This window comes from Siphateles boraxobius, unplaced genomic scaffold (genome assembly GCF_051911475.1).
Source record: "Siphateles boraxobius isolate OS27281-9 unplaced genomic scaffold, OSU_SipBor_1 5, whole genome shotgun sequence".
Lineage (NCBI taxonomy): Eukaryota > Metazoa > Chordata > Actinopteri > Cypriniformes > Leuciscidae > Siphateles > Siphateles boraxobius.
In genome coordinates, this window is record NW_027509141.1 from 7050335 (window position 1) to 7064584 (window position 14250).

The window sequence follows — 14250 nt, forward strand, 5'->3', positions numbered from 1 at the left end:
ATCGCCGTGTGTGGGGTCTCTCGGGTTTGATTTTCGGCCGACAATTCTAAAATCGTCCCGTGTGAACCAGGCTTTAGGCATCATGCCCATATGGACTGTTCCCAACGGCAATTTAGCCATATTCAGCCATAAGGCAAACAAAACGGGAAACACATTGGGAGTTTCGAAATTGGCCGTACATAAAGTAAGTAAGTACACCAAAATGACTTGCAAGATTTTATTTGTCCTCAAAAATCACAATTAACTGAATATAACAAAGTCTAGGGTTTCAAATCAAAAGGGGAAAAATCATAATCCAGTTGGGGAGTAAAAGAAGGCTAGCATGGGCTGTAAATCAAAGGTTCGAATGACTTCGCCAGAGGCTGTCAATCCTCTGGACGAAAAGTGAAGAGGAGATGTTCAATCCAAGGTTTTATCCTCTTCATAATTAAGGATAATGAGGAAGCAGGGGTGTGCGATCTCCCACGCTCTCTCTGAGCAAAACCGCCACCAGCAGGCGAGCAAGCGGAACGCAGGGTCGTAACAATTACAACAGCGACTGATTTGGCTCACATCATTCTCTGTCTAGGAAACCTATAAACCGCTTTCACTGGTTCTAACTCTATAGCGGTTGACCAGAACACTGCAATTGTCACAGATCTACTAGATTACAATCAAATGGCTTTCCCTATACATTTTGCATCTGTCCTTTGCGCAACAATTTTTTCACGTAAGTAGTTCCCCTCTGAAGCAACATTGAGAGACCGATGTTAAGAGGGAACATCTCCGGTTACTGACGTAACCTCGGTTCCCTGAGTTGAGGGAATGAGACGCTGCTATCATGCCATGTTACTTATGCTCATGGTTTTTCGTGAGTTGCTTTTTTAGTTGACCGATCCTGAAGAAATGTCGTTCAGCACTGCCTTATATAGGGAAGCGAGGGCCTGACCGACGACGGGGTCTTCCACGGGGTCTTGGTGCGGGTCGATCTGGGTGGTTTCGATGGAAAGTGGAGAGTAACGAGGGGTCTAGAATATCCTGAGACCTAACCCAGGAGCGTTCCTCAGGACCGTTTCCCTCCCAGTCAATGAGATACTGAAGTGCCCCGCCGCGGCGTCTGGAATCCAGGACCACTCGCACCCGGTACGCCTCTGCGCCGCCGATCTCAATGGGAGGAGCCTGCACTGGAGCGATCTTCTCCTGGACCACCTCTCTCCTGGGGGTAATAGCGGGTCTGAAAAGAGACACATGGAAAGTGGGTGAGATGCGGTAATGAGCGGGTAATGCCAAACGAAACGAGACTGGAGTGATCTGGCGGAGAATCTTGAATGGGCCGATGAACCGAGGAGAAAGTTTCTTGCAGGGAAGTTTAAGACGGAAATCCCTGGTAGAGAGCCACACCCACTGGCCAGGCCTGTATTGCGGTCCCCTGCGCCTTCTACGATCAGCGTGCTGCTGATAGTGGCGGATAGCGCGCCGCAAGTGGATGTGGGCGGAGTCCCAGGTAGCCTCGCTGCGCCGAAGCCACGCGTCCACTGCAGGGAGATCAGAAGGCTCTCCAGCCCACGGGAAAAGCGGAGGTTGAAAGCCTAGAACACATTGAAATGGGGTTAGTCCTGTAGCTGGTTTCAACAGAGAATTCTGGGCGTATTCAGCCCAGACCAAAAAGCGACTCCAGTCGTGTTGATTCTGGTGGCAATAGGTGCGCAGAAAACGAATGAGATCCTGGTTAAGTCGTTCCACCTGACCGTTGGCCTGAGGATGATATCCAGATGTGAGGCTTACGTTGATGTTTAGCTTAGTGCAGAGCTCCTTCCAGACTCTAGATGAAAACTGGGGACCGCGGTCAGAAACAATGTCATCTGGAAGTCCGAAGAGTCGGAACACATGATTCAAGAGAGCCTCAGCTGTCTGAAGGGCGGTAGGTAATCCAGCCATAGGAATAAAGCGGCATGACTTGGAAAAACGATCAACTACTGAAAGGATGGTAGTGAATCCCTGGGACCGAGGCAGATCAGTAACGAAGTCCACGGCAATGTGGGACCAGGGGCGCTGAGGAACAGGTAGAGGTTGTAGTAGACCAACAGGCTTGAGATGAGAGGATTTGACGGTATTGCAAATGACACATTGGTGGATGAAAGTGATGACGTCGGTTTGCAAAGTTGACCACCAGAAACGGTTGGAGACGAGCTGAGTGGTAGCAGAAATGCCCGGATGTCCAGTGCTGGGTGTGCAGTGTGCTCGAGAGGAACATAGAGACGATCTGCAGGGCATTCAGGCGGAGCAGCGTGATCTTGCTGCGAAGCAGTGACTTCAGCTATTATATCCCATTGCACGGGTGCCACAATCAGCGTGGAGGGAAGAATAGACTCTGGTTTGGAGGGTTCATTGGGACTATCGAACAGACGAGAGAGAGCGTCAGCCTTCCCATTCTTAGACCCCGGTCTGTAAGTGATCTTGAAGTTAAATCGGGAGAAGAACAAAGACCAGCGAGCTTGACGCGCATTCAAACGCTTGGCGGATCTGATGTACTCCAGATTTCTGTGGTCCGTGAGGACAGTAAAAGGCTGACGTGCGCCCTCCAAACAGTGCCTCCACTCTTCAAAAGCTGCCTTCATGGCCAGGAGTTCACGATCGCCCACATCATAATTACGCTCTGCTGAATTGAGCTTGCGAGAATGAAACGCACAGGGGAACATTTTGGCCGGGTTACCATGGCGTTGTGAAAGAATCACACCCACTCCTGTGTTCGAGGCATCCACCTCGACAATAAACTCCCTCTCTGGATTAGGGTGATGAAGAATGGGAGCTGTGGTGAATTTCTCCTTCAGCCGTTCAAATGCCGAAGTGCACTCGGGGGACCATCTGAACCTCCTCCCCCCTCCCTGGAGAAGGGACGTGAGAGGAGCCACGATAATGCTGAAGTTTCGTATAAATCTGCGATAAAAATTGGCAAACCCCAGAAAGCGTTGCAACTCCTTCACAGACGAGGGTTGAGGCCAATTGACCACAGCCTGGACCTTGCTGTCATCCATAAAGACCCCTTCGGCGCTGATAATGTAGCCCAGGAAGGAGATTCGGGTCTGATGAAACTCACATTTCTGGATTTTTGCATATAGTTGATTTTCGATTAGGCGTTTCAGGACGGCTCGCACATCCCTAACGTGCGCTTCGAGGGTCTCAGAATAGATCAGGATGTCATCTATGTAGACGATGACGTTTCGGTTAAGCATGTCTCGGAAGATTTCGTTGACGAAAGCCTGAAACACGGAGGGACTATTGGAAAGTCCGAACGGCATAACCCGATATTCATAGTGACCGGAAGTCGTAGAGAACGCTGTCTTCCACTCGTCACCCTTGGGTATGCGAATAAGATTATACGCATATCGTAGGTCCAGCTTGGTGAAGTACCGGGCTGTGCGAAGCATCTCCAAGGCCGCAGGAACTAAAGGCAGCGGGTATCGATATTTAACCGTCACTTCATTAAGACCACGAAAGTCAATACAAGGCCGGAGACCACCATCCTTCTTCTTCACGAAAAAGAATCCAGCTGAAGCAGGGGATGTAGAGGTAGTAATAAAGCCCTTAGACAGTTGCTCGTTGATGTAAGTTTTCATAGACTCCGTCTCAGGCTGAGATAACGGGTAAACTCTCCCGCGGGGTGGAACTGCCCCAGGGAGAAATTCAATGGCACAGTCGCCCGCTCGATGTGGGGGTAATTGATCAGCTTCTCTCTCGCTGAATGCCAGGCTTAAATCATGATAAACTGCCGGTGAATCTTGAAGATTCACCTCCTCCGATGTTACGAGGCATGCTTCAGGACCTTGGACAGCGGGCACGCAGTTCTTCTGACAAAGAGGAGATCACTGGGAAATCCTCCTCTCTGACCAGGAAATCTGTGGATTGTGATTCTCCAACCAGGGAAATCCTAGGATTACAGGATGAAGAGGCGAGTTAATGGGAAAAAGTTGTATAGTTTCTGTGTGCTGTGAACCGATGTTAAGCGTGAGGGGTTGTGTGATGTACTGCACTCTCCCTGTCCCCAGGGGGCGCCCATCCAGCGCGGCCACTGCCATATGAGGGTCACAAGAGACGAGAGAAAGACGATGACCTTTGGCAAAAGCAAGATCAACAAAGTTCCCTGCTGCTCCTGAGTCAATCAAAGCTGTAGTTTTAACACTCCTTCCATCTGAAGATAGGGAAATCTCTAACATGAGTGAATTTAGAGAAGAAACATGAGGACTCACCGAAATAGAATCTGTGGATGTGGGTCTCCCAGGGGGTCTCGTTGGACAAGAAGCTCGCAGATGACCAGGTTGAGTGCAATACATGCATAGATTATTCCGCTTTCTCCTCTCCCGTTCGGCCGTAGAGATATGTGTGAAGCCGATCTGCATAGGCTCGGGTTCTGTGTTGACAGAGGGATTAAAGAAGAAGTTAGTTTTGTTCGATGAGCGACGAGCCCGGATGAGATGGTCGAGACGAATGGCGAGATCTATGATCTGATTTAAAGTCTTTCCATCATCGCGGCAGGCTAGCTCTCCCTGAAGCTCCGAGATGAGACCCTTTCGGTATAAGAGCTTGAGAGGTTCCTCTGCCCAGCCCGTTTGTGCTGCGAGCGTCCGAAATGTGAGGGTGTAATCAGCTGCTGTGGAACTTCCCTGGCGTAACGAAAGAAGAAGTTCTCCCGGATCCTTTCCATCCGCCGGGTGTTCAAACACCTCTCTGAAGTGAGTAACAAACATATCATAAGAGATAGTAGAAAGCTGACCTCCAGACCACATCGCCGTTGCCCATTCCAGCGCTTTTCCAGTGAGGAGGGAACACACAAAAAAGATACGGCTGTCGTCGGTGGTGTGCTCCCGTGACTGTTTAAAATAAATCTCACACTGCATCAGAAAACCCTTACAAAGGATGGGTGATCCATTGAATTTTTTGGGGAGTGACATTTTGGGATTGCTGGAAGAGGTACTCACAACTGGCTGTGAAGCAGCAGGTGCAGCGGTTGCAGGAGCCTGATTAGCGGCCGTGATCGCTGGGGTGAGAGCGTGCATCGATTTCACCAGTTCCTCCGTGAGATTAGTCAGTTTAACCAGCTGCTGGCGATGTGCAGCCAACTCTGATGCTTGTGAAGACACCTCCTGGGCTAGGCGGAGAAAAACTGCTGGATCTGGTGGTGGCGAAGTCTTCTGTAATGGTGAGTCAGAGGCGTTTAGATCCATTTGCAGTAATTTATTCACACATGAAATAAAGCAGAGAAAAGCAGACATGAACTGAAACAGGCTCAGATAAAGGGACAATCCAGTACTCGAGACGAAAGACAGGCAAGGGTCAAGGCCGGCAGCAAAGGTTCACAGAGTCCAGGGTCCAGGCAAAGATCTAAGGAACAGATAATAACGGGAGACGGGGAGAGACGCTTGGTAATGTCTGCGGGGCAAAACAAGACTTTGCAAACTAACAATGAAAGGGATAGTCCAGATAAAGGGGAGATAATGATGAACAGGTGACGAGAGGATGATCAGATAAACCAGGCAGGGATGGAGATTGATAATGATCAGAGAGAGAGATGGGAAGTGCAGTTCTAAAATTCCGGGGAGGTGGAGCGGATGAGACCAGAGGGAGGCGTAATTGAGCGCTCCGTGACAACACCACAACTATAACAATATCGGCACAGGCAAATAATATTGTTGGAATCACTTTCGGAATGTTTTTTTTTCCAGGTGATGAACAAAAACGTTGACAGCCAATCAGAATCCATCCAGCTTTAAAGAACTCGAGCATTTAAAGTGGCAGAAACAAAAATGCAGCATGTGCATAAAATAAACAATGATATTGTGCACTGGTGTGGATGATGATATACAGTAGTTATCTTTATAGTTATCGTTCTTGTTGTGAACGGGCCTTTAGACCCTATATGGTGCCTCAAATGTTCCTGTCCAATGCATGCTATGTCAATGACAGAACATTAAACAGTTTGACACTTTTTGACAGTTCCATTTGCTGCTTTATCAGATCTGTTGAGAGGAAATTCACAATTAAATCCCAATCAAGGTGTGTGTGTGTGAATTGGTCTCAAACTGTAATAAAGATGTTTGAATGACAAGACGGGAACCTCATTTGTCTACGAGAATGGATGTTGAAATGATGAAAGTTTAATCACTGAAATCTGACTAGATGTTGATTGTGACAAAGACAAACTGCCTAATATACCTACCTAAAATATCTGTAGTGTTAAGTGTAGTTGTCTGTTTCTTTCCACAGGCCTATAATGACTGGCTGAAGTCTTCTGAAGCAAAGCTGCGGGCATTTGGGATCCCTGTGGAAGAACTGGGCTTGAAGCCACTCAAAAGCAGTGTTGCTGGACAGAGGGGCGCTGCTGCCTGCAGGCACTTTCTGCCCCAAATCAGCAAGAAATAAAAAAAAACATTTTATCTTGATAAAATTATCATATGTTATTCAGATCAAACGTTTTGTAAGATTTTTTTGGTAACACTTTATATTACTGTGATTTATGTTACATGTAGTAATAATTAAACCCTAAACCAAACCCTTATCCTAACCCTAACTCTAATAGTAAAGTACATGTAGTTAATTAATATTACTCTGTACTTATATATATAATTACACTGTAACAAGGACATCTTTTATTTTTATTTTTTGAAAAATATCAATAAGTATTCTACAATGTCCTTAAAATGATAGTTCACGCAAAATTAATACCAAAATCATACATTTCAAACCATACATTCGGTTCTAAATCCTGTGGTTTCTTCATTTCCTGATGTGAATCTTGAGATGTGTACACAACTTTCTGAATTTTTTGTTCAGAAAATACAGGATATTAGATCATATTAGATCACACCTCTCTCCTCTTTACATAGATCACTCAAAATTTGTCCTTACATCCAGTAGCTTTACAAACTTTTAACCAGTGTCTTCATCTCAATTACTTAAAATAATTTCTCAGATGAAGAAAGGTTTAGAGGTCTCTGTTTAAAGAGGTTTTAAACTTGACTTAATATTCTGTTTTTTAAAATTTTAGGGAAGGGTAGGGAAATTTTAGGGAAACAATATAATATAATATATAATGCTGACAATCGATTAAAAAATTAACTAATTAAGTCAGTCAGTCAAGTCAGTCAAATGAAATCCAGCGCCAGGAAGCAAACCACAGTTTGCAGGATATCAGCACTCCTGTTATAGAGAAGAGGAGGACTTGCACAGTTAGAGATGAACATAATGATACTTGTGAACCCGGTCAGACTTACCAGCATAAGAGAGAAAAGAATCTAAATTAGCGTTTAGTTGAGCCTCAACTTTCAGCAGCCAGATTGTCGACTACCACCAATCAGAGCATACATGGATGACACGACAACCATGACTACAACAGTCGGCAAGGCAAGGCAAGTTTATTTATATAGCACATTTCATACACAATGGTAATTCAAAGTGCTTTACATAGAAGAAATTAAAATAATCAAAAGAAAAATAATCAAAAGAAATCAGAATAATTAAAACAGTTTAGAATAAAAAAAATAAAATAAAATACAGTACAAACAGTCGGAGGAACAGTGGCACAGTGCTCATTCATAAATGCACAGCTAAACAGAAGTGTTTTGAGTCTGGATTTGAATGTGACTGTAGGAGCACATCTGCTCTCTTCTGGAAGCTGTTCCAGCTGCGGCTGGCATAGTAGCTAAAAGCGGATTTACCATGCTTGGAGTGAACCCTTGGTGTTTCTAGTCATCCTAATGATCACATCAGCTAGGAATCAGTCCTAAGGTCAGTCCTATCTTACCCAGTCCTAATCAGTCCACATCAGTCCCAAGGAACTGTTCAGCTTTTTGAACTGCGCACGCGCACGCGGTTTGTGTTTGGAGCTCCGTCGAATTGATTCATAATCCTTGATTTTCTTCTTTACACTCATTTATAAACAAAGCATTTTCTTTTTTACAGCATGTGAAAATATCTTCGATACTATTCCTTATAAAAAACCAGCGGATTGATTTGATATCGCTACTTATATCCAACTTTCCGAATTTCCGCTAGCATTGCACGCGTGGCCTCTCGCCTATCGATCGTCTTATTTACACCAGTTTCACTGAAAGGATACGGGTTCTATCCAGGATTTCAGTCCTAAATTAGTAGTGATATTGGTAGTATCACTACTAAATTATTGTTCATCTGTTATAATGGCGAATAAATCGGATGTGTGTCTAACGTTACCTCTAAGTGCAGGTGAGGACACTTTCGCGCTGCATTCGGTGCAGTTAGAGCTGGAGTCCGTGGAGAAGCAGATCTGTGATCTACTAGAGAGGCAAGCCGAGCTGCGAGATCGGCGTTCAGCGTTTGAAACATCACGCGCCGATTTTCAGAAGTCAGTGGTTAGTAACTTTTTGACTCCGACCTCGTCTACTCCATGTGTTTCTTCTGCACAGGACAAAAGCACCCAGGACGCGATCATCCCTGGCTTCATTCACTCCGGCACCGACACAACACCATGGACCCTGGGTGATCCCACAGCGGAATACACAAGCCAGGACCAGAGCAAGAACCTCTCCACCCCTCCCGGTCTTCGAAATCTCCAGCCGGAACCGCTTCTCCCCTCTTCACAAATCGGAACGCGACGACGCCGTGATCATCGGCAGTTCCATCGTCCGTCATGTCCGCGCTACCTCAGGTAAAGGTAAGGTGCGCACTCACTGCTTTCCTGGTGCTAGTGTTCTAGATGTCGCTGCACATGTTCCCGAAATCCTGAACGGTGACGAGCGCGTCGGAGCTGTTGTGCTGCACGCGGGAGTGTACGACATCAGGCTGCGGCAGACAGAGGTTCTGAAGAAGGACTACAGGAGCCTGATCGAGACGCTACGCAGCACTGAAGCAACGGTCATTGTGTTGGACCGCTTCCCACGTACCGACAAGGACAAGAAAGGTTCAGTAGATTATTTGCACTAAATGAATGGTTAATGTCATGGTGTAATGAACAGAAATGTAAATAATTGGAATCTGTTCTGGGAGCGACCTAGGCTCTACCGTGCTGATGGCCCGCACCCCAATAGAATCGGAGCGGCTATTCTGTCGGACAACATCTCCAAGACGTTACACACCATATGACTAGTAAGTCAAAGTCCAAATCACAGTCTTTGCTCTCCCAACTTAATTGATATCATAAGTAGTGTAGAACATTATATAGAAACTGTGTCTATTCCTCGTTTAGTGAGGCCAAACGATAAATCTACTGTAGGATCTAGGAAAAATCTAATTGTAATTAAACCAGAAAATCTCAATATCAGTGAACAAAAACAATTTCTAAAGCTAGGTCTTCTAAACATTTGATCGCTCACACCTAAGGCGGTTATTGTAAATGAAATGGTCACAGATAATAGTTTTGATGTACTTTGCCTTACTGAAACCTGGCTTAAAACCAAATGATTATTTCGGTCTGTAAGGCCGTCTAACTCGATCTAATGGCGGTATTCAAATTAGCGGTGAAGGTTTCTGCGTGTTACTGTCTTTTCTCGCGGCAAGTCTTACAGATTGGCCTCTTGACCACGTGGGTAAAATTCAGACAAACACTTATGTGGTCACAGTAAGACGGTTGTTGTAATCCTTGAGACGTAACTCAAAAATTGTCTTTGCAATGTTAGCATCTGTAGAAGCTTTCAGAGAGCTGTGTTCACCTGCAGAACGCCTGGTCTCACCTGGTCTTAAATTATAAATTGTGTGTGTGTGTGTGTGTGTGTGTGTGTGTGTGTGTGTGTGTGTGTGTGTGTGTGTGTGTGTGTGTGTGTGTATGTGTGTGTGTTTACTGGCTAAGTCACAGTCGATGACAGGTTAAATTGTAAATTTTGTAATTGATTGAAGCGCTCACACTTCAGATCTATCTTTATGATGTTTTTGTTATAAGTTGTATGTTGAGAAATCAGGGGCCCTCCGATTTTCCAACCACCCTAACAACAATCAGATAATTTAAATATTTTGAAATTGAATAGCAGGTCTGTCTCTGCTTATAATTTGCATCATCGATTTGTGACTGTGGCCATTCATATCTATATTACAGTATTTTTGTGTGAGTGTTGTGAATAGCATATGCTATGTGCGTCTCTGTTAGACTGTCATCATTGGATCAGTTTACCATCCTATGTGTGTGAGGCTATCCGGATCTGTTAGTGAGAAGATGTACAATAGGTCTTTAGTGAAGTGACACTTTTGGACTCTATGTCATCTTTATCTTCTTATGGTGATGATGATGTGAGGGTGTAGTGATGGAGGACTGTGTTCAGTGTTCGTGTCTAGGAGATGGGTGGAATCTAAACTATAACAATTGTGTTGCAAATTTAGTTCCAGTTGTATACTGGGAGGCCATGCTTATATAGTGATGTGCTATTGTGAGATGTTAATGGCCTCTTGAAGTGTCTTTTCGCCCATCTCCTGAGTCTCAGGTTATGTTCTAACAATCCCGCTGTCCTGGCTCTGATGCAGGTTGGTTCCTGCCCATCCCGGCATCCGTCCTTCAAGGAATTGCAGTAATACACCTGAGACAGAAACAAATGCAGAGAGAACCACAGTTAATTCTGATGTTTTCAACAGTTTCAAATTCAGACATGTGGAATTCTTCTCCTTTCTCCATTATCATGTCCATTGCAATTTTAATTCCAGTTGTCACATGAAACCGAGTTTCATTGACAAGGTCTGAATTATTGCTGTTGTTTCTGTGCAGTGTTTGACACCTAAAGGCTGCTTCTGCAGTTGAGCCTTCACAGTCTGCTGTGTCATGAGCATTAGAGGTCCCGAGATCCTAGTTCTGCTGGGGAAATTTTCTGGATTAACCAGAGTTTTTCTCACTCATATTGTTATGCGATCAAATGGGTCGATGCCCATTGCTTTATTTCAAAGTTGCTCTCTTTACAGTCAGATCTGTGGGCAGAAATTAGTTCACCTGTTTCGGCGTTGCCTGCTTAGCATTTGCTTTTTTGTGGTGTCATACACACATGTGCAGATCTCTTGTGACATGCAAAAGGCTGTGATACTTCTGTTCACACCCTCCTTGTAAATGTACTTCTCTGATCAGATTCCATTTTAGTTGGTGCGTCCCAGTTAAGGATGATTTGGTTTGCTATTACCTGTGCCACACTTTTGTAAAGGCAAAAAAAATAAAAGCACATCCCCTCCCCTTTTGGCACTGGGTAGCAGGCCAATGAAATCGAATTGAAAGGATTAATGTCACACTTCTCCAATCAATGCCCTGCTTGGCGATTACAATATAATGTATATTATAATTTGAGTTATAATACAATTATATTATATTAAAAGGAATATAAATTAAATTATATTGTTTCTGGTCTCTAAAGAGTCTCTGGACCAACTTAGTTGTAAAAGTGTCAAAGCTATACTGGTCAGTGCATTGTATGTACAACAACGGCCAGGCTGATTGCCAATGAGGAATTCTGTTGTTGTTAACACCCAATGATCCGCAAGCACATGCTAAACACATGGTCAAATCTCTGCTCATTCTCATGTCAATACATTTGAATATGAAAAGGTTTCTTGGCTCTGGGCTAATTAGAAGCATATTCGCTGTTTCTGATGTAGATTTCAAATGCCTGTTCGTTTAATTTAGTCTTTTTAAAGACTACATAAAGGCAACGTGGCCATTTTAACGTTTGATTATTCTATTTATTCTATTTAATATTTTCCCCGTTTTTAGATAAGGAAACTATGTCGCTTAGAGGTCCTCACGTTTTCTGTCTTAACGTTGGTCTCACGATCACAATCCGATCAGTTTCATCACAGAACAGAGGTAATTGGCTATATACCTATGATTTGCCGTATTCACAGGTACACAGTCAAAGATACTTTCATAGCCCCCATGGAATTGCATCTGTCTGAATTTAATTTAGTCACTTTACCTCAGTAGAGGTTTTGGCCACCATTAAAGGCGCTAGTCGACCAACTTCACTTCTCTTATAATATCTAAAATAGGGTTGATTTTCAATGGCACAACCCATGCCTTTTCTTTAACTTTCAATAAATGTCATGATTCTGCCTTAGTGTTCTTGATTTTCCCTGGTCGTGAGGCAGGATCATGACAGAATCTTGTTTTGTGTACAATCACATGGCCTTTTGCTTGGGACATGTGCTTGTGTTGTCTCGTTATGTAACACCGCCCCCTTGTTATCCTCGCCTTGTCATTATTGTCTAGTCAGTTTCACCTGTCCTTGTCATTAGTTCCCTTTATAATCCCCTTGTGTTTGCTGTCCTGTGTCGGTTCATTGTTTGACGTTGTTTGATACTGCGATTCCTATTTGTGTGTTAACTTACCTGAGATTACCTTGTGAGAGTTTTGTCTAGTGTATTACTGTTCCTGTTTCTGTTGTTAGTTTATAGTCTAGTTTGTCAAGTCTTAGTCTAGTTTAGTCATTCCTGTTTTGCCCCCTCGTGGGTTTTGTTTTCTTGTTTGTTACCAATAAACCTTGTGTTCATCGCACTCTGTCTGCATTTGGGTTCATCTCCTGCATCCTCATAACAATAAATATATGTCATTCAATTGTCTTTGTGTCTTACCTACAATTGCGCTAGCTACGTTAACCACCCTAGACAATTTCTGCTTGGATTTAAAGGGATACTCCAGGATTTAGCATTAAGATTTGTATCAGTAGAAAACCAGTAGTATTTTCGAATTACCTTGCTTCCCCCCCTCATTTCCCCCTGATATGAGAGATTTATGTATTTTTAGTCTGGAAAAAATCCTCCGATGACGCAAAAATCGTCATTTTGTGTCATCGGAGGATTTTTGGGCCAGAGGCTTAAAACTACAGCCAGTACTAGTAGCTAGTTCCGCATGTTTTCACTACGCCCATATGGGGTGGGATCTCACTCACAGAAAGTAAGATATTGTCCGCCATCTTTCTGTAGAAGCTAAGCTAACAGGCTCTTGCTCTGTGTAAAGTTTGTATAGTGGGCTAATCACGATAGCGGAAGGTAACGTTAGTTTAGAAGTTGAAATGACAGAAGGGGATTTCGAAGATCAGTTGCGCGAATCTGATGCTCGCGGCTACCTGTACGAGCCGCAATACAGCGATGAACAGTTGCGGGAGATGGAGAAACAAGAGGCGGCCGGAGCAGCTGCTGCAGCAGGGGAGCAGGACCTGACTCGAGCCCGGCCAGACTCCAGCTGGGGCGGACTGGAGCTGTCAGTGCTCTCGCTGTGCGCCTATGGAAACAGATAGAGAGTCCTATTACTGTCGCGAATTTCAACGATCCCATTTTCTTCTGGACGAGATAAATTGGAAACGCCAGCCAAAGCCCGCAGGGACAAACGGACAGCTTAGTGTAAAGTGAGTAACGTTATTTGGTTTCTTTTTCTTTTTTTTACCAAGACGTAATGTACAGAGTTTGGACACCCGGCATTATCACAATGTTCTTCCCTCGTAACGTTAGTCAGCTGAGCTATTGTTGTTATATTTACATCTATGATAGTATACTGTGTGCAAATAGTTCGCATTGCTAACATTGTGCTTACTGTTTTGTAGACAATATCGCCTAACAGCCTATCGTCACTTTATGGAATGGTTCCAGCAAGGCGAGCGACTTGGTAAAGACTATCATCTCGTTTTGCCCACCTGTGTTGTCCAGAACATCAGACGGAGATATCCAGCTCCTGACTGACAATACTGTGAATGAATATAAGGAAACAGCCGAAGCTCTGGAAGAGCTTTGAGTGTAAAAGTGTTAATATTAATTTTACGTTAATATAAAAGTTATAACTCCCATCGGTTGTGGTTCTTTTTATAAACCTTTAAACCTTTACTGTTACTAGAGTATGTATTAGCCTAGAGAATGTGTGGAGAAATTTTTCGGATACTGCCGCCTGTAACCGTTAGGCGTGGTTAGGGAGTGGCCTGGCCTCGTAAGGGCAGCAAAGCAAGTGCATTCTGGGAGTTGTTGTCTTTCAGCCACATGAGTAAAAAATACATTTTCGGCCTTTTCTCAGTCTAGAATGCTTCAATTTAAAAAATAATTTCACATTTCTACTATATAAATGATCACTATTAAATACACATTCATCTTCCCACAGCTCAAGTATCCCTTTAACAGTTAGAACTCCATACCACATAGTTATAATAAAAGACATAATACTCTCTACAAGATTCTTATAAACCATTTCTAAAATATTTTTTTGCTCACACCAAAGTGTATTAGCCTCCGAATAAGATGCAATCTCTGCATTGCCTTTTTAAAAACATAATCCACATTTCCAGCAAAACTCAA